Source organism: Dreissena polymorpha, chromosome 14 (assembly GCF_020536995.1).
Source record: "Dreissena polymorpha isolate Duluth1 chromosome 14, UMN_Dpol_1.0, whole genome shotgun sequence".
NCBI lineage: Eukaryota > Metazoa > Mollusca > Bivalvia > Myida > Dreissenidae > Dreissena > Dreissena polymorpha.
Window position 1 is genome coordinate 36,661,716 of NC_068368.1, and position 23,383 is coordinate 36,685,098.

The following is a 23,383-nucleotide window of genomic DNA, read 5'->3' on the forward strand; positions in this document are numbered from 1 at the left end:
CTAAAACTTTGTTAATTTATTCCTTTACCTAATGTATACCTTAGACACCTAATGTATACCTTACAGGTTGTTTTTTTCCACTTTTTGGGAAGATAGCCCATGGCTTTGGAATTGGGAATTTTATCGGCATTTTCATAAAATTGGGAAAATAAATTCATTAGCCTTTTTTCCACACGAAAAGTCCAGGCAAATACTAAATTTGATATAACCCGTTATAATCATTCAAATTAAAGGAACAAAATCATATAATACTTTGTTAGATGTAATTGAATTAAAATTGAGATAAAATACACGTAAGACTTCTTTCTAAAAAAAAAAAAAAATCAGTCAACAGTCAACAAATCAGTCAATATGATATATCACGAGAATGTCGACTGATTTGTCACGCGTCAAGAGAATGTCGTGTGTCGACCGGTGTGGGAGTAATTTTTTCATCTGCAAGCAAGGTGTTATAGTAACTTTTGCAGCTTAAGTAAAAAGAGCGGCACCTAGTAGCAGCAATAACAGCAGCAGCAACAGTAGTAGCAGGTGCTGCAGCAGTAGTAGCAGCAGTAGTAGCAGCAGCAGTAGCAGCAGGAGTAACAGCAGCAGCAGTAATAGCAGCAGTAGTAGTGCTAGTAGTAGTAGCAGTACTAGTAGTAGTAATAGTAGAAGTAGTAGTAATAGAAGTAGTAGTAGTAGTAGTAGCTGCAGTAGAAGCAGCAGAAGTGGCAGTAGCAATAGCAGTATTAGTAGTTGTTGTAGTAGTAGTAGAAGCTGCGGTATAAGCAGCATCAGTAGCAGCAGCAGCATTAGCAGTAATTGTAGTAGTAGTAGTAGTAGCTGCAGTAGAAGCAGTAGCAGTATTAGTAGTTGTTGTATTAGTAGTAGCAGCTGCAGTAGTAGTAGAAGTAGTAGCAGTAGTAGTAGTAGTAGTAGTAGTAGAAGTGTAGTTGCAGTAGAAGAAAAAGTAGTAGAAGTAGTTGTAGAAGTAGTAGTAGAAGTAGTTGTAGAAGTAGTAGTAGTAGTAGTGGTAGTAGTAGTTGTAGTTGTAGTAGTAGTTGTAGTAGCATTGGTAGTGTTAGTGATACTGGTTGTGGTGGTAGTGGTAGTAGTAGTTGTAGTAGTAGCAGAATCAGGAGTAGTAAAAGAGGAGTAGCAATGTCGTAGCAGTTGCAGCACCACCAACAGTAGCAGTAGTAGTTGTAGTAGTAGTAGTAGCTGCAGTAGAAGCAGCAGCAGTAGCAATATCAGCAGTAGCAGCAGCAGTATTAGTAGTTGTTGTAGTAATAGTAGAAGCAGCAGCAGCAGGAGCAGCAGTAGAATTAGTTGTTGTAGTAGAAGTAGTAGCTGCAGTAGAAGCAGTAACAGCATTATCAGTAGCAGCAGTAGCAGTAGCGACAGTAGCTGCAGCAGTATTTGTAGTTGTAGTAGTAGTAGTAGTAGTAGCTGCAGTAGAAGCAGCAGTAGCAGCAGCAGCAGTAGCAATAGTAGTAGTTGTTATAGTGGTTGTAGTAGCTGCAGTAGAAGCATTAGCAGCAGCAGGAGTAGCAGTAGTAACAGTATTAATAGTTGTTGTTGTAGTAGTAGTAGTAGTAGAAGCTGCAGGTGAAGCAGTAAAAGCAGCAACAGTAGCAACAGTAATAGCAGCAGCAGTAGTAGCAGCTGTAGCAGAAGTAACAGCAGTAGCAGTAGTAGCAGAAGTAGCAGTAGTAGTAGTAGTAGTAGTAGTAGTAGTAGTAGAAGTAGTAGTAGTGGTGGTAGTAGTAGTAGTAGCGGTAGTGGTAGTGAGACTGGTAGTAGTGGTAGTGGGACTGGTGGCAGTGGTAGTAATAGTTGTAGTAGTAGCAGGATCAGGAGTAGTAATAGTAGCAGTAGAAGTGTAGTAGCAGTACCAGCACCACCAGAAGTAGCGGTAGTAGTAGTTGTTGTAGTAGTATTAGTAGATAGCAGCAGTAGTAGTAGTAGTAGTAGTGGGGTAGTGGTAGTGAGGCTGGTAGTAATGGTAGTGGAAGTGAGACTGGTAGTAGTGGTAGTTGGACTGGTAGTAGTGGTAGTAGTATTTGTAATAGTATTAAAGTAATAATAACAGTAGCAGCTGTAGCAGCAGCAGTATAAGTAGTTGTAGTAATAGTAATAGCTGCAGTAGAAGCAGCAGCAGCAATAGCATCAGCAGCAACAGTAGAAGCAGCAGCAGTAGTAGTAGTGGTAGTAGAAGTAATAGTTTTTGTAGTAGTAGCAGCAGTAGCAGAAGTAGCTGCAATAGCAGTAGTAGTAGTAGCAGCAGCAGTAGTTGCTGTACTACTACTACCACTTCCACCAGTCCCACTACCACTACTACCAGTTCCACTACCGCTACTTCTACTACTACTACTTCTACTTCTATTACTACTACTTCTACTACTTCTACTACTACTACTACTTCTACTACTACTACTACTACTACTGCTTCTCCTACTACTACTGCAGCTACTTCTGCTGCTACTCCTACTGCTGCTACTGCTGTTACTCCTGCTGCTTCTGCTTCTACTGTTGCTACTGCCGTTGCAGCTGCTGCTGCTACTGATGCTGCTTCTACTGCTGCTACTACTGCTGATGCTACTGCTGCTGCTGCTACTTCTGCTGCTACTAGATACCGCTATTTTTACTTAAGCTGAAAAAGTTACTATAACACCTTGCTTGCAGATGAAAAAATTACTCCCACACCGGTCGACAAGCGACAATTGCGCGATATTGGCTCGATATATCGTATTGAGCGTCGAATGATTGTCGCGCGTCGAGAGAGCGTGGCGAGAATGTCGTGTGTCGACCTAGGGGTTTTTAGGTTGACATGCGACATTCTCGCGATATATCATATTGACTGTCGACTGATTTGTCGTGCATCGAGAGAAGGTCGCGAGAATGTAGAGTGTCGCGCTCGAAGGTCGACACACGACATTCTCTCGACGCTTAATACGACGCGCGACAATTTAGTCGACAGTCAAGATTTTTTGCGATTTTTTTTTATAAAACCCAGCGCGATATGCGACACTCAATTATTGATAGTCGCATGATTGTCGCACGTCGAAAGATGGTTGCGAGAATGTCGTGTGTCGACCTAGGGGTTTTTAGGTCGACAAGCGACAATTGCGCGATATTGGCTCGATATATCGTATTGAGCGTCGAGAGAATGTCGTGCGTCGAGAAATTATCGTGTGATTTTTAGGTCGACAGGCAACATTCTCGCGATATATCATATCGACTGTCGACTGATTAGTCGTGCGTCGAGAGAATGTCGCGAGAATGTCGAGTGTCGGGCTCGAAGGTCGACACACGACATTCTCGCGACATTCTCTCGACGCTCAATACGACGCGCGACAATTCAGTCGACAGTCAAGATTTTCTGCGATTTTATTTTTCTAAAACCCAGCGAGATATGCGACACTCAAACATTGATTGTCGCATGATTGTCGCGCGTCGAGAGAGCGTCGAGAGAATGTCGCGAGAATGTCGTGTGTCGACCATGAAGGTCGACACGCGACACTCAACTTGGCCTTATCCGGATTCCGTAGTCGACAGTCAAGATTTTCTGCGAATTTTTTTTTTTAAAACCCAGCGCGATATGCGACACTCAAATATTATATTGACGGTCGACTGATTTGTCGCGCGTCAAGAGAGCGTCGAGAGAATGTCGTTTGTCGACCAAGGGGTTTTTAGTTCTAAAGCGACAATTGCGCGATATTGGCTCGATATATCGTATTGAGCGTCGAGAGAATGTCGTGCGTCGAGAGAATATCGTGTGATTTTTAGGTCGACTGGCGACATTTTCGCGATATATCATATTGACTGTTGACTGATTTGTCGTGCGTCGAGAGAATGTCGCTCGAATGTCGAGTGTCGCGCTCGAATGTCGACACACGACATTCTCTCGACGCTCAATACGAAGCGCGACAAATCAGTCGACAGTCAATATTTTCTGCGATTTTTTTTCTAAAACCCCGCGCAATATGCGAAACTCAAGTATTGACTGTCGACTGATTTTTCGCGCGTCGAGAGAATGTCGCTTGAATGTCGTGTGTCGACATTCGAGCGCGACACTCGACATTCGAGCGACATTCTCTCGACGCACGACACTCAACTTGGCCCTATCCGGATTCCGTAGTACCCTGAAAGCCCATATGTGCTGACATGTTTTTCAAAAATCAGAAACATCTGAAATTTGGCGCAAGTAGTAGCAGATTATTTTTTTGTGGCAGTTGCAAATTGATGGAAAAAAGTGGATTGAAGCTATGTTCAAGAACTCGTAGCTATCCTGTTGGTCTACAATGAAGAATGCACTCTCTGAAGAAGAAAATACAACGACGCGCATCAAATTCGGACAAACGATATGCAAATTTCATTTCCTTCCCGTTTTCCCGCCGTCGTTTTTGACGAGAGATATTACTGATGACTAAAAATATATTATGGGCTGTATGCTGCAGCGCTTTTGGTGGACTTGCGCATATGTACGATCTGGATGTTTCGGACAGATGCGTTTAATTTGTGTTAAAAGTGATATTTTCTATGTTTTTTATAGTTTTTTTTCAACGGGCGATCTATCGTTTTCGATAGTATGCATAATCCATACCAAGGAAGCATGCCGAGTCATCAAGACGGTATTTTAGACGTGTTATTATGGTCACGGCATATAAAGAAATGTGACCAACCGATCTGGTTATTTGCATGGATTTTTGTTCATTTTTTATTGAAAAGTTTTGTTTCCGCACACTTGATTAACCACATCACTACCAACGTGACCAAATATGACATTCGTGCGCATAGCTCATGTATCGCGTCGTTCTGTTGATCTGATGATAGTATGGGGATTTTTTGCCCCTTTTTGTATAATAAACAATGACTGAGTTTTTAAAGACGATTTGATCGTAAACTGGAGCTATCACTGTGATAGGTGCTCACACGGTCCGAGTTGAAATTGATTTAGTGGTGATAAGAAATACTTTATTTTGACCTTTGATGTTACATAGACAGTCACTTAAGCAATAATGAAATACACGTGAGACACCCTCATGTAGTTTTAATATATTCTACTTTGCTGTAAATAATTCAACGTGTATCCAAGAAAAGATCTATGCTGACAAACATGTCTCCAAGATGGCTGCCAGTCGACATGAAAATTATAAAGCAAAAAATAAGCCTTTACGAGCTATCACAGTTTTTTTGGATAACCTTTAAAAATAAAAACATCGATAGTTCTTGGTATAAAACTAGTGACCGTCCCTGGTTAAATTTTACGATTTCTTCAACAAAGTTCTCAGGAGCAGATTCAGATGGATTTACTTGTTTCCCTCCTTCACCTTAAGCGGGTACTCACCTCAGTTGTTTTGAATACGAAATTCTGATATGACTTGATGAAGGAATACAAAACTGTGATAGAAATATATAGTTTTTATATTTAAAACGTACTGCATATGTGTTGCACGAGCGTTAGGGTTTGTTGTGGAGGAGGAAATAGCACGGGCCTTTGCGAAGGTCTGATCGATGTTAGGTAGGTCACGCGAGTTGTGTATCGTGCTATGTCTTAAAAATTGACCCAGCATTTGTATTAATCTTGCAAGATATATACACTTCCAGAACGGAAATTCATTTCTGCGTTGAATAAGACCGAGTTCGTGAAAATCGCTGCACATTTGATGAAGTTATGGCTGTTCAAAGCGATGCATCACGTTTTCGTGTCATTTTAAGTTGAATACCTTGTCATATATATATATTTGATAGTGTTTTTTTTCTTCAGAAAATGTTGATTTTTCGTTATAATTTGATTATTTATCATTTAAAATGATGTTTTCACTAATTAATATCATAGCCACACGCTAACCAGCTACATGTTCCGGGCTAAGTGTGAGGTTCGACGCGTCATATTTTTTACCTGTTTAATATCCAATGGTTTTCATTGACCGTTCCAAGACGATGAAACACCTTTAATCGGCTCTTGTTTTATGTCGTCTTCATGTATTTTCCTGTATTGTAATTTGTATGGGCCATCGATAACTTGCCTTAAATAACTGAAGAGCGGGTATGAGTAAGAATTTCCGTCCGGAATGTCTATTGAGTTTGTGTAGTTCTATATCTTGAAAAAATGTAGTTGACCCCAAGTCTTTGTTACGCGTCTAATAAATTCCGGACATTTTAGGAAGAAGAAGATTGTTTTGATTAACATTGAAAGAGAGACACCTGAGGATTCCTCCGATGTAGTTTCATTGAAATCTGCCAAGCGATTCAGCAGATATTTAGAAGAAAGCGTCAAAGCAAGTGAAGAAATTGACGGACAGAACTGCATTATAAATCCTCTTCTTGAGCACTATGTGCTCAGGTGAGCTAAAAATGACCCATTTTCGGTATATCTTTTGATCTTACATCTTCGTTTCAACTTTAACCATTCACTGATACCAGACACTTACTGTAATTACTTAATAATCATCTACATATATATGCAGTATCTATTCGTAATTTAATTCATTTGTTCGGAACAACAGCATAGGGATGGTAAACATACGACTACCATGAATAACAAATAAGACACGTTTCAAAGAGTTAAATTGTTAATAATGTGTCGTTTAACTGCAGACGTATATATCGGGTGGCCGTATATATCTACGTCCCTGTTTAACTGAAGGTAATCCACCTACTCGTTAGTAACAACCCACATACAGACAAAACGGTCGCAAGTCAAAACGGTCAGGAAACGATCTGCACATAGGCGATTGATTATTACTAAATGATTCTTAATACTTGTTTGCAAATATAAATATACATCAACCGTATTAAAAACATTGATATAATCCAGAACACTGGGCTTATTATGTGAATTCTGAGATTTGTTTTAAACATTTGTATTAACCCGTGGAGGACCTCTTCGCATTTTATGAATGTGACGTCACGGGATTCTTTCACTTCCGCCATGTTATACGTCTGAGAGTCTATCAAAATTACCTATTTATTATTTGCTGTTTAAACAGCGGCGATTCGATTCAAAGTATTCCGATAAATGAGCAGGATTATTTTGGTAAGTCGTTTGCCTGTAATTCCATTGCATTTTGGTGATGTCCCATTCAATATTGTGTTAAAAATGGTAACAATAGACTTCATTATTGTCAGTGTGAACATGATCATGATGATGGTGATGTGTATCTGTTGTAGTTGTACACATATTTTGACAGTAATTTGGTACGCATATAAATATGATGTATAGGAAAGTTGTAAGCCAAGCTTTGCAATAAACTAAATATGTGTGACATAGGTTTAATATAACAAGTTGGTTTCCTTTAACATGTAAAAAGACAAAGGACCAAGATGCAGGTAGCTTAAGAAACTTCAGCGTACAGTTTATATAGTATTGACATACCTGTACGCTGAAGCCAACCCCGTATCGAAAGTCAACCAGAGTCGTAACATATTTATGTCGCGCTATAAATCAAAGAATACTCATTTTCTTGAATACATTTCTACATATATTGGTTAATGAATATATATTACAGCATCGATGAATATTTTAATGTTTCAAATGCATCTTACAATAGATATAAATAACTCGCATCAGTCTGAAATTCACAATTTTGACGCCATTGTCAGGGCTTGACACTAACTTTTTTTACATATTGACCCAAAGGACCACCATCTTTCAGAAATTACTGGTCCTCCAAGATTTCAAGTGGTCCGACAATTTCTATGTTATTATACCTAAATTTTAACTTTCTTTCCGAACTAACCACAATGTATTTTGCATAAAAAGAACACTATTAGTTTTTAGGTTTTTTTTAGGCGGAGGTTCAACTACCCCCGGAATAAAATTCCACATCGCGAAAAGTTGTAATCTTGAAAATACACAAGTTTACTCTCTGGCAATATTAAAACATTATCCTGTGCCCTCCAGTGTAAATTCGCACAGTAAACAAAGTATATTTTGATGGTACTAGGATCGATAAAATGCTGATTATTGCTGTTTTTTTCAAAATAATAAATACCATTTTGTTCAATTCTCTTTCTGAAAGCTTCTAATTTTATGTTAATTTGTGTATCGATCAGGGCGAAGTCAGGAGACATTTGTGGAACGCAAATAGATTTTTTGATCTGACAACAGGTTTTTGTCATCCGGGCATCTAGAAAATTGGAATTTCCAATATGTTGCTATTTTTATCCCAGTCTCGAGTCGGCCCATAAAATAATTATGAAATTATCAGTTTATTATGAACATATAAAGTGGTTTTATTGATGAAAACGGCTTTCCACCAGTATTTCACTATAAGCTGGCCAGGATTTTTGACTGGTCCGTCGGATCAACCAAATTTCTAGTTTCACTGGTCCTCCCTATTTTTTACTGACCCGGGTCAACAGACCACTGTTAGTGTCGAGCCCTGATTGTCGCTTTGTCACTTGACGAGTTTTCATTTGGATTCTTTCAGATCGACCTTGACATTTTATGCTGAAATTGTAAAAATTACTTTCATTTTCTGAAATATTTAAAAATATGCTGTTCTGAAAAATGTCCTACATGTATTTCGATAAGTTGCCACTTCTGTTTTTTGTTGCCATTTGCAACAATTATGTTTAACAGTGGGAACCCTGATCTTAAAAGACAAAATGAAAGTTGCCCATATTCATTTTGCCTTAAAACTAATATTTTTCTTTGTTTATTACTAATATCCTATTTTTTTTATGCCCCCCTATGAAGAAGAGGGGGTATATTGTTTTGCACATGTCGGTCCGTCAATCGGTATGTCCGTCCATCCACCAGATGGTTTCCGGATGATAACTCAAGAACGCTTAGGCCTAGGATCATAAAACTTGATAGGTACATTAATCATGACTCGCAGATGACCCCTATTGATTTTGAGGTCACTAGGTCAAAGGTCAAGGTCACGGTGACCCAAAATAGTAAAATGGTTTCCGGATGATAACTCAAGAACGCTTATGCCTAGGATCATGAAACTTCATAGGTACATTGATCATGACTCGCAGATGACCCCTATTGATTTTGAGGTCACTAGGTCATAGGTCACGGTGACCCTAAATAGTAAAATGGTTTCCGGATGATAACTCAAGAACGCTTATGCCTAGGATCATGAAACTTTATAGGTACATTGATCATGACTCGCAGATGATCCCTATATATTTTGAGGTCACTTGGTCAAAGGTCAAGGTCACGGTGACCCGAAATAGTAAAATGGTTTCCGGATGATAACTCAAGAACGCTTATGCCTAGGATCATGAAACTTTATAGGTACATTGATCATGACTTGCAGATGACCCCTATTGATTTTGAGGTCACTAGGTCAAGGTCACGGTGACCCTAAATAGTAAAATGGTTTCTGGATGATACCTCAAGAACGCTTATGCCTAGGATCATGAAACTTCATAGGTAATTTATCATGACTCTCAGATGACCCCTATTAGTTTTTAGGTCACTAGGTCAAAGGTCAAGGTCATGGTGACTCAACTAAGAAAAATGGTTTACGGATGATAACTCAAGAATGCTTACGCCTAGGATCATGAAACTTCATAGGTACATTGATCATGACTCGCAGATGACCCCTATTGACTTTCAGGTCACTAGGTCAAAGAACACGGTGACTTGACACAGTAAAATGGTTTCCGGATGATAACTCAAGAAAGCTTACGCTTAGGATCATGAAACTTCATAGGTACATTGATCATGACCTGCAGATGACCCCTTTTGATTTTCAGGTCACTAGGTCAAAGGTCAAGGTCACAGTGCCAAAAAACTTATTCCCACAATGGCTGCCACTACAACTGACAGCCCATATGGGGGGCATGCATCCCTTGTTTAACAATTGCTGTTACAAAATGGAAACTTATTAACCCCCTTTTTTACATTAGTAAATTGGGCTTATCTAGATAATTTTAATGTTGAGGGCCTGGTAATACCCTGACCTCAATTTTCCATGTGAAATCAAGCATCCTTTTGCTTATTGTTGTTGTGCAAATATATTCTTATATTATTTTCCATATTTTTTTCTGGGAACAAATAAAGTCGAGATGACTATTGATGTTCTTCTCAATGAAAAAGCAGCCCAAAATATTAAACACAGTGGACATTATTTCTCAGGCAATCAAAACATTTTTTATCTGATGTTGAGTCATTAATTAAATGGTATTTCTTCTTGGTTTTAGCAATGTATAAACTGTTTTGAATGTTATGCCTTATTTACACCCTCAGCATTTATGCAAATTACTCCTTATTTGCCATATGTTCATATACGCTAACTGTCCTTAAAAAAAGAAAAATTAATAATTTCTTAAATAAAATTCATTATCGAAATGATATATAATGTTTGCCTTTTTCTATTGCTTTCAGATTAAATGTCACTGTATTTAAAACTTAGTTTTGTAAAACCAAAATAATTAACAATGAATAAATTTTAGCAAAATTAATTAAACTCCCAGATCCATTTCAATGTACATGTAAAGTGATGAACAATGGTCACATGATGGATCTACAATGTCATTGTATAACCTTTTTGAGGCAGTGTGTTACTAGTAACACAGGAATAAATAGGAGCAGATCTATCATAAAGTACAAATGTTATACATCCTTCAATCAATTTATTTCTACAGATTTGTTCACTTTCAACAGCAATTAATTGAGTTCCTATTTGTGACTATTAAAATTGAGTTAAAATGGTATCAATGAATACAAAGTTCATTTTTCACGTGTTCACAAACATTTATTCAATATCATGTGTGTGTTTGTCTTCTATTAGTCTGGTCATATCAGCCACATTGTCAAATTGGATTGAAACCTTTACCCTTAAGATACATATTTTGATGCATTTGAAGTCACATAGAAAGTTAAATTAAATTAAAGATCATTTTTACTAGATTCAAGTTTGTAAGGCTTCATTTCCTTAGATACTGAATAGTAGCAAACAGCATAAAACCTGAACATACTGGGATTTACTCAAGGCTGTTCTGGTTTTATGCTGGTTGCAAAAGCCATTTTCACTTTGCTTCTGATGGGGAAAGGTTTAATACCATATATGCGGCCAGCGACTTGTCTGCTTAAAATAATCCGAGGCGAGCACAAATCATAGAATTAAAAAATATGTGTACATGTATTAAATAATTCCGCAAAACATATTCAAAGCATTATATATTGCAACTAGCTTTATATTTATAACCTTTTATCCTTTACAGTTGTATGTTTAATATTGTTAAAATGTAACACATACAAGTTTTGTTGTAAAATACAAAGTATGTAGATTTGAATGAAATAAAATTGAAAAAAAACCTATTGTTTTGAAAAGGACCCAAGTGACAGGGATTTTTCCAACCAATATGGGAATATGACCTTAACCTGTGAAATTGGAAATTTTGAGCGCCAAAAGGTCCTGTACTTGGTAAAACTGACATGTTTAAAGGGATCTTTTCACGCTTTGGTAAATTGACAAAATTGAAAAAAGTTGTTTCAGATTCGCAAATTTTCCTTTTAGTTATGATATTTGTGAGGAAACAGTAATACTGAACAATTACCATGCTCTAATATAGCCATTATATGCATCTTTTGACGATTTTAAAACCTAAAAATTATAAAGCGTTTCAACGCGTAACGATTGAATAATTTGGAGAGTTCTGTTTTTGTCGTTAAATTTTGTGCAATTAAGAAGATAGCTTATATAATGTATAAAATACGTTAAGTATGTGTACTCGGCGGAATAGCTCAGTAGGCTAAAGCATTTTTACTTCAGGACTCTGGCAGGACTCCAGGGGTCACTGGTTCGAAACCTGCTCCGGGCAATGTTCTTTTCCTTTTTAGCTCATCTATTTTTTGAAAAAAAATTATGAGCTATTGTCATCACCTCGGCGTCGGCGTTGGCGTTGGCGTTGGCGTTGGCGTCGGCGTCCGGTTAAGTTTTGCGTTTAGGTCCACTTTTCTCAGAAAGTATCAATGCTATTGCATTCAAACTTGGTACACTTACTTACTATCATGAGGGGACTGGGCAGGCAAAGTTAGATAACTCTGGCGTGCATTTTGACAGAATTATGTGCCCTTTTTATACTTAAAAAATTGAAAATTTTGGTTAAGTTTTGCGTTTAGTTCCACTTTTCTCAGTAAGTATCAATGCTATTGCATTCAAACTTGGTACACTTACTTACTATCATGAGGGGACTGGGCAGGCAAATTTAGATAACTCTGGCATGCATTTTGACAGAATTATGTGCCCTTTTTATACTTAGAAAATTGACAATTTTGGTTAAGTTTTGTGTTTAGGTCCATTTTATTCCTTAAGCATTAAAGCTATTGCTTTCATACTTGCAACACTTACTAACTATCATAAGGGGACTGTGCAGGCAAAGTAATGTAACTCTGACTGGCATTTTGACAGAATTATGTGCCCTTTTTATACTTAGAAAATTGAAAATTTGATTAAGTTTTGTGTTTAGGTCCACTTTATTCCTACAGTATCAAAGCTATTGCTTTCATACTTGCAAGATTTATGAACTATCATAAGGGGACCGTGCAGGCAAAGTTATGTAACTCTGACTGGCATTTGAACGGAATTATGGGCCCTTTATACTTAGAAAATTGAAAATTTGGTTAAGATTTATGTTTTGGTCCACTTTACCCCTAAAGTATCATAGATATTGCTTTCATACTTGGAACACTCACAAACTATCATAAGGGTACAGTAAAAGGACAAGTTGCATAACTCTGGTTGTCATTGTTACGGAATTATGGCCCTTTTTTGACTTAGTAACTTTTAATATATGGTTAAATTTTGTGTTTCGATCCACTTTACTTCTTAAGTATCAAGGCTATTGCTTTCAAACTTCAAATACTTACATGCTATCATGAGGTTACTGTACCTGGCAACTTTAATTTTACTTTGACCTTTGAATGACCTTGACTCTCAAGGTCAAATTATTAAATTTTGCTAAAATTGCCATAACTTCTTTATTTATGATTAGATTTGATTGATACTTTGATGAAACTACTCTTACCTGACATACCACAATAGACTCCACCCAAACCATCCCCCGTGCCGTCCCCTCCCCCCCTCCCCCCTCCCCCCCCTCCCCCCCCCTATTTTTTTTTTTTTTTTTTTTTTTTTTTTTAAGATCATCTCACAAATGACCACCACACCCTCACACTATACCCCCCCCCCCCACCCCACCCCCCCCCCCCTAATTTTTTTTTTTTTTTTTTTTTTTTTTTTTTTTTTTTAAGATCATCTCACAAATTACCACCACACCCTCACACTATACCCCCCCCCCATTTTTTTTAAAAAAATGGTTATGTTTGAAATACCGTCCAACCATCGCACCCAAACCCCCCCCCCATCGCCCCCCCCCCAACCCCCCCCCCCCCCCCCCCCCCCCCGGATTTTTTTTTTTTTTTTTTTTTTTTTTTCGCTTTTTTGGAAGATAATGTAATAAATGTCCACAACCCCACACTATACACCCCTCTTCACTCCACTCCTCCCTCCTTTGTGATTGAAAATGAGAGTCCCTTCACCTTTAAAAAGAAAATAGATGAGCGGTCTGCACCCGCAAGGCGGTGCTCTTGTTTTTATTTTATTCTTGATTTTTTACTGGAGCTTTTACGATCCAATGTTTACATTTATCAATATAAAGCATTTAATGAATAAGTTAAAAAAATGCCAAAATCTGTGAAAAGGCCCCTTTAAGAACATTACACTTTTTTATTAGCTCACCTGAGCACAACGTGCTCATGGTGAGCTTTTGTGATCGCCTTTTGTCCGTCGTCCGGTGTCCATTGTGCGACGTCAACATTTACCTTGTTCACTCTCTAGAGGCCACATTTATTTCCAATCCTCATGAAATTTGGTCAGAAGATTGGTTTCAATAATATCTTGGATGAGTTGGAAAATTGTTATGTTTGCTTGAAAAACATGGCTGCCAAGGGGCGAGGCATTTTTCCTTATATGGCTTTTGCAAAATCTTGTTAACACTCTAGAGGCCACATTTATTGTCCGATCCTCATAAAACTTGGTCAGAAGATTCATCCCAATGATATCTTAAACGAGTTCGAAAATGATGTTGGTTGGTTAAACAACATGGCCGTCAGGGGGTGGGGCATTTTTCCTTTTAGTGCTATAGCAAAACCTTGTTAACACTCTAGGGGCAACATTTATTTTCAGATCTTCCTGAAACTTCCACAGATGATTTGTCCCAATGATATCTTGTATGAGTTCAAAAATGGTAACCTTGGCTTGAAAAACATGGCTGCCAAGGGGCGGGGCATTTTTCCTTAATGGCTATTTATGGCTATAGTAAAATCTTGTTAATTTTTAGTTTGCTCAATCTTCATGAAATTTGGTCAGAACATTGGTTTCCTGTGTAGTAAAGTTTGGTTTTATTATGTCAATATTTTGTGACATTAACTGTGTTATTTAATTTTCATAGTTAACATAACTGTTTTAGTCATTAACTCTTATGATAAGCCTTTCAACTAAGAGATAACTGAAAGAAAGACAACATGTACATGATTTTGCAGTATTTATGCAGTATTTATCCACCTTGTTTAACCTGGTTCAGTAATCTATTTTTAGTTCTGCTCTGGAATTTGGGAAGATATTGATCATTGATAAAGGCACTGTTCTGAGGGAAAATTGACTACTCTGCCATTGATTTCTTCTGAACTGTATAAAATAAACTGTTTTGGCTGATTTAAAGACCTCTTGATGCTTTCTTGAAAAGTTAACAGCTCTTGAAAAAGGTTGAAATAATTAAACTCTAAATTATTTTTAACACCAGCATCAAGACATTTTGGCATTATTTTCTAAATTATTCTTATTATTTAGATTATTTCTATTTGGCATTTTCTTAATTAGAAAGACTCTATTCTATTTCAATAACTGTAGTAAACTTTTCTTATTTTTACATTTGATTCACTGGAGTTTCCTTATCTTCATAAATATTGTTCTTTAGATTAAATTAGACCTATTTTGTAAACTAGATTTGGAAGCACTTTCTAGACTAACAGTAACTTATATTAGTATAAGTTTTTTTTGACAGATTTTATAAACTTCTTTTTTTCATTCATTAAGGTATTTGCTGTATGTTGTTCATTTTTGTAAAGATACTTAGATTCTTTAGACTTGGCTTGTACCTGTTCTTAATTTTCTGTCATTGTTCTTCATTTTCCGAGTTCTGAATTACAACCAGTCATTATATTCATCCTGACCGGAAATAAGAGTTTGTCAAATAAATATTTCCCCATTACATAAGTGCTTACAAAGTTACATAACTTGTAACCGTCCTGTGACCGGTTCATTTGCGTAAGCGAAGGAGACCGCACTACCACACCTGGATAGGACAGTTGAGTTTGATAATGGTTTGGATCGGTAAAAAAACATGGCTGCCAGGGGGGGGATCTTTTTCCTTATATTAATATAGTAAACAAGCTTGTGAACACTCTAGAAGTCACATGTTTTGCCTAATCATCACGAAAACATTAGTTATGTGGATGTCTCGGATGAGTTTGAAAATGGTTGTGATCAGTGAAAAAACATGGCCGCCAGGGAGTGGGGCAGTTTTCTTTATATGTACATAGTGACAACATGTGAACAGTCTAGAAGACACTTTTTTTCCCTATCTTCATGAAATTTGGACATATCTTGGAAGAGTTAAAAAATGGTTCAGGTCTGTTAAATAAACATGGCCGCCAAGGGGCCATTTGTTGTTCATTCTTCATGATACTTGGTAAGAACATTTGTTCCATTGATATCTTGGGCTGCAAAGAACAGGTCATTTATTTTTATCTCAGGTGAGTGACTTTGGGACTTTCAGGCCCTCTTGTATATTTTATTTTGCAATTTTAAGGGATGTATAATCTAACAAACATCTGATGTATTTTTTGTGACCTTTAAGTATTAATCTGGGGTAATAGAAAACTAGATTACGTGAGACTCTTCTGGAAGTGACCAATTTATGTTTATGCACTAAATGCCTTGATTGAATAGTTGTCATGACAATTATTTCCCAAGCTAATTCCAATCATGTTTATATTGTTGAACATAGGTTGCCAAGTGCTAATCAGCAATACTGCTGTTGCTAAGATGCATTCACAGTAGAATTTGTAAGAGCCAGGATTTGTAGTTTAGTTTTTTTTTCACTAGAATTTATATTTGCCATCTGATTCAAATACTCAGTGGTGGAAAAATTGTTTCAAGCCTTTACTCTAGCGGGCAGTCATTCCCACATGATATGTATTAGAGAAATGGGTGAAATTACAACATGTCGGGCAAAAAAGACTTATGTAAACATCTGAATATATACAACTGATGTTTAATGATTGATGTGTGTTTTACAGTTGTATTATAAACATAAAGTATAGTATGATCTATATCTTTAACTCCTAGAATATAACCTAAAAATCCCACTATACAAAATCTGTTTTACTCACAGTCTTCTTTCAGCCTTTTTCACATGTTATTACGTTATTATGGATGCCTTTGTAATAATAGTTTCTTAATATGCAAATGTATGCCAGTGGGTCAGCATTAATTTGATGTGGCGTCTACCATACTTGACATTGTTCATGGAGTCAAAATGTTCACAGATTGTTCTCTGTCACTCTTAACCCTTTCCCCCATAAGAAGCAAATTGAAAATGACTTTTGCAACCAGCATTAAACCAGAACAGCCTGCGAGTAACTTGCAAGCTGTTCAGGTTGTATGCTGTTTGCTGCTCACCAGTACCTTAGGGTTTGAAATGAATACTTTAAAACTTGAATTTAGTTAGAAAGGTATTTAATTAAATTTAACTTTTTATGGGACTACAAGTGCGTCAAAATACGTATCTACATGTAAGTGGTACAATGGTTAATTGCTCATTGGCCAAGCTGATGAAGGACAACGGAAGTATAATTGAGTTAATTGTCCTGCAAACTGCTCTAAATAAATAACCAGGTGCATGTAAATGTGTTGACAGGGCCCTTAATCTATCAAATCTGCCGCCAAATTTCGGCGGCAATCCCCCACCTGAAAAGTATACTTTTTCCCCTTTTGGGGGGAAAAATTCCCCCTAAAAAAAAAAAATGTTTTTTTTTATAGAAAGATGTTTCTCATTTCATGATTACTATATCTCAATTCTATTTCAATTTAATCTTTTCAAACAAACTAAATTATTAAAAATGCAATGAATTTAGTGCAAACATGTACAAATGTAATAATGAGAGAAAATCCCCCAGAAAGGGAAACGCTGCGGAAATTCCTCCTCCTAAGGGCTGCGGACCCCTTCCCCCAAAGTAGTGTGAGCGCGCTGGTTGATATGTAAAAAAAAGTTAAGTTTTGTACTCAATATCAGTTAACACCGTATTCTTAATCAACTGTTAAAATCTCTGCATGGACTAGTGTAAAATAATTAATGGTAAATAATAATTATTACCATAATTTAGTGTGATACAAAACAAATGTGACATATTACCAAACTTTGCCATCTTTATAGAGTTGGTTCGGCCTGAATGTCTTACTTCTTTTGCATGTCAATGTGTACATGTATGTTGCACCGGCGATAGTCTCTTTGTTATTATACAATGTATATCATATACGTGTTGCTTGACAACATCTGCAGATGTGTAGGTGTTGTTTGTTTCTTCTTTGTTGCCAGTTGCCAATCACTTGATTGCTCTGTGGGTGTGCAGAATCAGTGTTGTGGACTGTTGCAAGGCTGTTGTTCAAAATACGTGTTTTACGGACATGCTTCCGAACATTTTTACAAATTACTTGAGAAAAGAACATTTTTTTTTGTCTGTCTGTAGAAATGCGATTGACTGCGTTAATAAAATGGTAAGATTTCTAAAGTCTTGCTCAAACTTTGCCTATTACAGTACATGCTTTCTTATACCTGACCTTACCTTGAACGTGACCTAATTAAATAGTTGAGTTTATATATTTTTAACAGGCCATTCCTATGTGGGGTGGTGGATTGTTTTCTTAAATGTAAATGCAAAGCTTGTTAATACAAACATCGGTCTTGTGCACTACCGGTATGTGCCACTTTTGTAATTATATTTATATTACGTAACATTGTTTTTAATCAGTTTAAAATTTCACAATGTTTACAAAGACACCTTCATATTTTCTCAAATTGACTTGACTGTGGCATCCTCACAAATATTTTTGAAAAAGCCCTGAATTATTAACTGAATTTAACTCTTTCAGGCATTTGCAAACAGAACGTGGCGTCTCATCTGAATCCAAACTGTTTGCTTTTCTGATAGTATTCTTTGGAAAAAAAATCGAAGAAAATGCTAATTTTAGAAATTCAGCAGACGACATTTTAGCAGACGACAAATTTCCCAGCATGCAAATGGTTAAGGATGGTCAAGGATTGTTATGATTTAATGACTTGTAATTGGAATACCATACCTGTTTTCATGCACTTGTTTATCTCATGTTAGTCTGTCATTACCACTTGCTGAGTATAAAGAACATAGATTATCTGTTTACCAATGGTGGTTTATGGACAGTGTCCAAAAGTGAACATATGTTACATATCACTTACATGTAGATTTAACCTTTTGGCCCTTTTGTCCAAGCAAGCTTTAACGTTTGTTCCCAAAGCAGATGTTTTTCTAGCCATTTTTGGTTATATTGGGATTTTTTCATTTAATTAAATGCGTCCAAATTGGTATATTTTTACAAACATATATTGATACTTAAACTTATTATTTGCATTTTTGTAGCATTTAATTTAACACTAACAGTCATTGAATACTGAAATATGGAATGCGTAATTCATACGTAAAGTAACACACCAATATCGATTGGTTAAGTAACTGTTATTGATTCAGGATTTACCTGTTGTTATATTAGGCATGTATTACCTGGACATTGGCCTTTTCTCTGATATGTAAACTTCACACTATTCAGGATTTTAATCCTGTCCATTGCTACTTAATGGAGTTTTAATATTTTAAATCATTTTATAATGCACATAAAAATTATATGGTTGTACTAATATGAAATTTCATTACAGGTCCAATGTGGGATATTCTTGTAATGCTAGGATCATTAACACTGCTGGTAATTAATGATTGTAACCCAATTTAGTATCGTTTTTTTAGTGAAGTAATTATTTTGATAAGATTAGATCCTATGAGTTGTAATGGGATCATGATGATCTTTTCACTTACATCTTTGACAGGTTTAAATAGAAAATAACTTTTATTATTCTCCTTAACTCTATTATGATGATCATGTTAAATTAAGAAACCTCATAATAATTGTGTGGACTTGTTTAAAAAAAATCTCAATGGACTAGCTGTTTGTAATTTTATGTGAACAGCATATCAAGCTAAATGTATGACGGATTATCAAACTTATATTTTACTTAAATTTACTGATGTCTTCTTATTATGTGCATAGTTTAGCATACATCAGACATATTACGTCTATAATGACGCGTTTGATTTAATATGCTATGAAATTAAGTGGTAAAAACTTTCTGTTTTTAAAATAAAAGTTTATTGGTGGAGATATCATGCTTTAAATATCCATACTTAAACAAGAATGATTATACGAATAAAAACTATTTGCAACAAACTTCATTCGGACTAAGCTTAGGCCAATTATAATAAAAATTATCTTTGTTTGCTACTGTCTACCTGACCAAATGAAAATGTACTATATTCACAATATAGGTTTTAAGACTTACTCTAAATGCAATAAGAATGCCCTAAAGACCTGGTAAAATATATGTTCATGTTATGTCTTTGTTAAGGATGTCCAACGCTTTGTGTTGTTGGGCAGACCCTCAGATAACTCGGTCCTTTAATTCTGATGTTTATGAAAACAGGACATGCATATATACATGTATTTTCAACACTCAGTGAAAACAATCATGATAAAGCATTTAGGTATGGTTGTTGTTTATTTTGGGTGAGAAGGAACAGTTGTATGCAGTTAAATTTGTTTTGTTTGTCATGTACAAAAACTTGTTTTCCTGGAGGCGTACTGAAGCACATATTACTTATACATTGAACAATCTTGTTTAAAATGTTGTAAACAAGCAATGAGGAAGTACATTACTAAATAGCTGAAATGCTATTGGGCTATTGAATTTGACCTTTTCATAACATCCCGTGTCACATTTGTTCAGATTTGTATTGGAATGTATGTATTTATTAAGGCAGGGCAAGTATTAAGCACAATATATTAATTTATGTCATAATTTCTCATTCATGGGGGCAAAGGGCCGGGCCCTTTTTGCTCGCAGGCTGTTCAGGTTTAATGCTGTTTGCACATAGCCATTTAACTTTGCTTCTTAGTTGAAAAGGTTTAAAATTCTAGATCTATGTCACATTTACAACGCATGTTTTATCTTTATGAAACCTGGGCAAAGTAATAAAATTTGTCCATTTGATGAAGCTGCCAAGTACGACAAAGGGTCACGTGAGGCAAAAAATTGGTCACTTACATAGGTCAAACTTAAGTCAAAGTTATTTAAAACTGTAGAAGTGATATTTTAAGTTTAATCTTCATGAAACATATTTGGACCATTATTTCAATTATCTGAGGCAAGTTTGCAAATGTGTTTGGTTAAATGCATTTGAACTGTTCAACTGTATCACCTACATGTATTTAACATTTGCAGGGAATGAGATATCTTTACATTTTACATCAAATAACAAATGGGAGTGAATACAAGTAGTTTTTAGCTCGACTATTTTATATAAAACATATATATTGGAGCTATCCTACTCACCCCGGCGTCTGCGTTAGTGTTAGCGTCTGCGTTAGCGTTAGCGTGCAAATGTTAAAGTTTTCGTACTACCCCAAATATTTTCTTTGTCCCTTGACATATTGCTTTCATATTTTGTATACTTGTTTACCAACATGATCCCAACCTATAAACAAGAGCAGACAAATCTATCAAGCATTTTGTCATAATTATGGCCCCTTTTCCACTTAGACTATGCAGCAAATGTTAAAGTTTTCGTACTACCCCATTTATTTTCATTGTCCCTTGACATATTGCTTTCATATTTTGCATACTTGTTTACCAACATCACCCCAACCTATAAACAAAAGCAGACAACTCTATTAAGCATTTTGTCATAATTACATGTATTGCCCCTTTTATACTTACAATATGCATATTATTTATAAATCTATGTTAAAGTTTGCCTACTACCCCAAATATTTCCTATATCCTTTGACATATTGCTTTTATATGTGGCATACTTGTTTAACAACATTACCCCAACCTATAAACAAGAGCAGACCACTGTATCAAGCATTTTGACATAATTATGGCCCCTTTTACACTTAGATAATTGAACATTTTGCTTAAATTGCCATAAGTTCTTTATTTATGATCACATTTTATTATTGCTTTGACAAAACAACAATTACCTGAATACCACAATGGATTCCACCCAAACAATACCCCACGCCCCTACCCAGAATCCCCCCCACCTCCCCCCCCCCATTTTTTTTTAAACATCATCTAATAAATTACCACATCCACATTATACCCCCCTCTCACCTCCACCCCCACCCAAAAAAAAGATATTTTTTAAAAACATCATCTAATAAATTACCACACCCCACATTAACCCCCCCCCCCCCCTACCCCCCTACTCCCCCCCCCCCCCCCCCCAATTTTTTTTCCCTTTTTGATTTTTGAAAGATTGTCTAATAAATTATTGAATATTAACAATTTTCCCATGATGGCTTTTGTTATACTGTCAAGCACTTAAACAGTCAAGCGTGCTGTCCTCTGATAGCTCTTGTTAGATTGATCCTTTTTATGCCCCCCTTCGAAGAAGAGGGGGTATATTGTTTTGCACATGTCGGTCAGTCGTCTGTCGGTCGGTTTGTCTGTCCACCAGATGGTTTCCGGATGATAACTCAAGAACGCTTAGGCCTAGGATCATGAAACTTAATAGGTACATTGATCATGACTGGCAGATGACCCCTATTGATTTTCAGGTCACTAGGTCAAAGGTCAAGGTCACAGTGACTCGAAATAGTAAAATGGTTTCAGGATGATAACTCAAGAATGCTTAGGCCTAGGATCATGAAACTTCATAGGTACATTGATCATGACTGGCAAATGTCCCCTATTGATTTTTAGGTCACTAGGTCAAAGGTCAAGGTCACAGTGATTCTAAACAGTAAAATGGTTTCAGGATGATAACTCAAGAATGCTTACGCCTAGGATCATGAAACTTCATAGGTACATTGATAAAGACTGGCAGATGACCCCTATTCATTTTCAGGTCACTAGGTCAAAGGTCAAGGTCACAGTGACTTGAAATAGTACAATGGTTTTTGGATGATAACTCAAGAATAATTAGGCCTAGGATCATAAAACTTCATAGGTACATTGACTGGCAGATGACCCCTATTGATTTTCAGGTCACTAAGTCAAAGGTCAAGGTCACAATGACAAAAAACATATTCACACAATGGCTGCCACTACAACTGACAGCCCATATATGGTGCTTGCATGTTTTACAAACAGCCTTTGTTAAGTTTTGAATTACTGACATGAACATTTTCCAGTTTTAGTCAAAATGACATGATTGTTTCTTAGTCAAAAGTTCTCTGGCCCCATTCACAAAATGATGAAAAAACTCATTTACGCGTGAGGTATGTAGTTTTATGACTTTTTAACATGCAATCTCTAAACAATTACCTCATTGAAATGTGTGACTACAAATTTTATAATTAACGGTTATTTTAAAAATCCATGTATTTCCAGCAACCAAACATTTTCACATTCTGCTTTTGGATTTTCTTTTTTACCCATTTATGCCTAGCGTCTAGAAAAAAGGCCTTGGCAAACAGCGTAGACCCAGATGAGACGCCGCATGATGTGGTGTCTCATTTGGGTCTGTGCTGTTTGCTTTAAGGAATTTCTGTAAGAAATATTCTAAATATAGAAATAAATATACTAGACATCCCTAATTTTGGAAATACATTGATCCAATGTAGAAGGATAGGAGAGTCCACTCGGCATAAATGGGTTAACAGCTCACAGCAGAGTCAGACTAGCAGTGAAAGAGGACTGTCAAATCAGCACCGGTAGTTTGTGTGTTAATGTCACCAGTGCTTTGTGAAACCCGAGTCCTGCAAGGCAATAAAGGGCTTCCCATTGACACAGTTACTCAGAGTCATTGACCGATTTCTGTGTTACATTTGAATATAGATGTGTGACCCGATATAGCAATCATGAGCATTTACTGAATGCGCGGGTGGTTTTTATAAATTTGTGTAGACGAAGGAGTGTTTTACTATGAAAGGATGTTCATCAGGTATTTTAATCATTGTGATTTTTAAATTCAGGTAAAAATGTAGGTCACTCAGAGGTCGTTGACTCCTGATAGTACATTGTTGTAAATGCTATGAAGACAGTTATATGGAGTGGTGTATTT

At 36.5% G+C, this 23,383-nt stretch overlaps 1 protein-coding gene across 1 annotated transcript in view; it reads left to right on the plus strand.

Annotated features, from left to right (window-relative positions):
- The first annotated feature begins 6,867 nt into the window (after window positions 1-6,867).
- The window catches only part of LOC127857735 (protein tyrosine phosphatase type IVA 2-like), a 65,519-nt gene continuing 49,003 nt past the window's right edge, over window positions 6,868-23,383 (plus strand). Inside the window, exon 1 of the mRNA XM_052394391.1 lies at window positions 6,868-7,021. The gene's annotated coding sequence lies outside the window, so the exon portion shown is untranslated. The remainder of the gene's footprint in view (window positions 7,022-23,383) is intronic.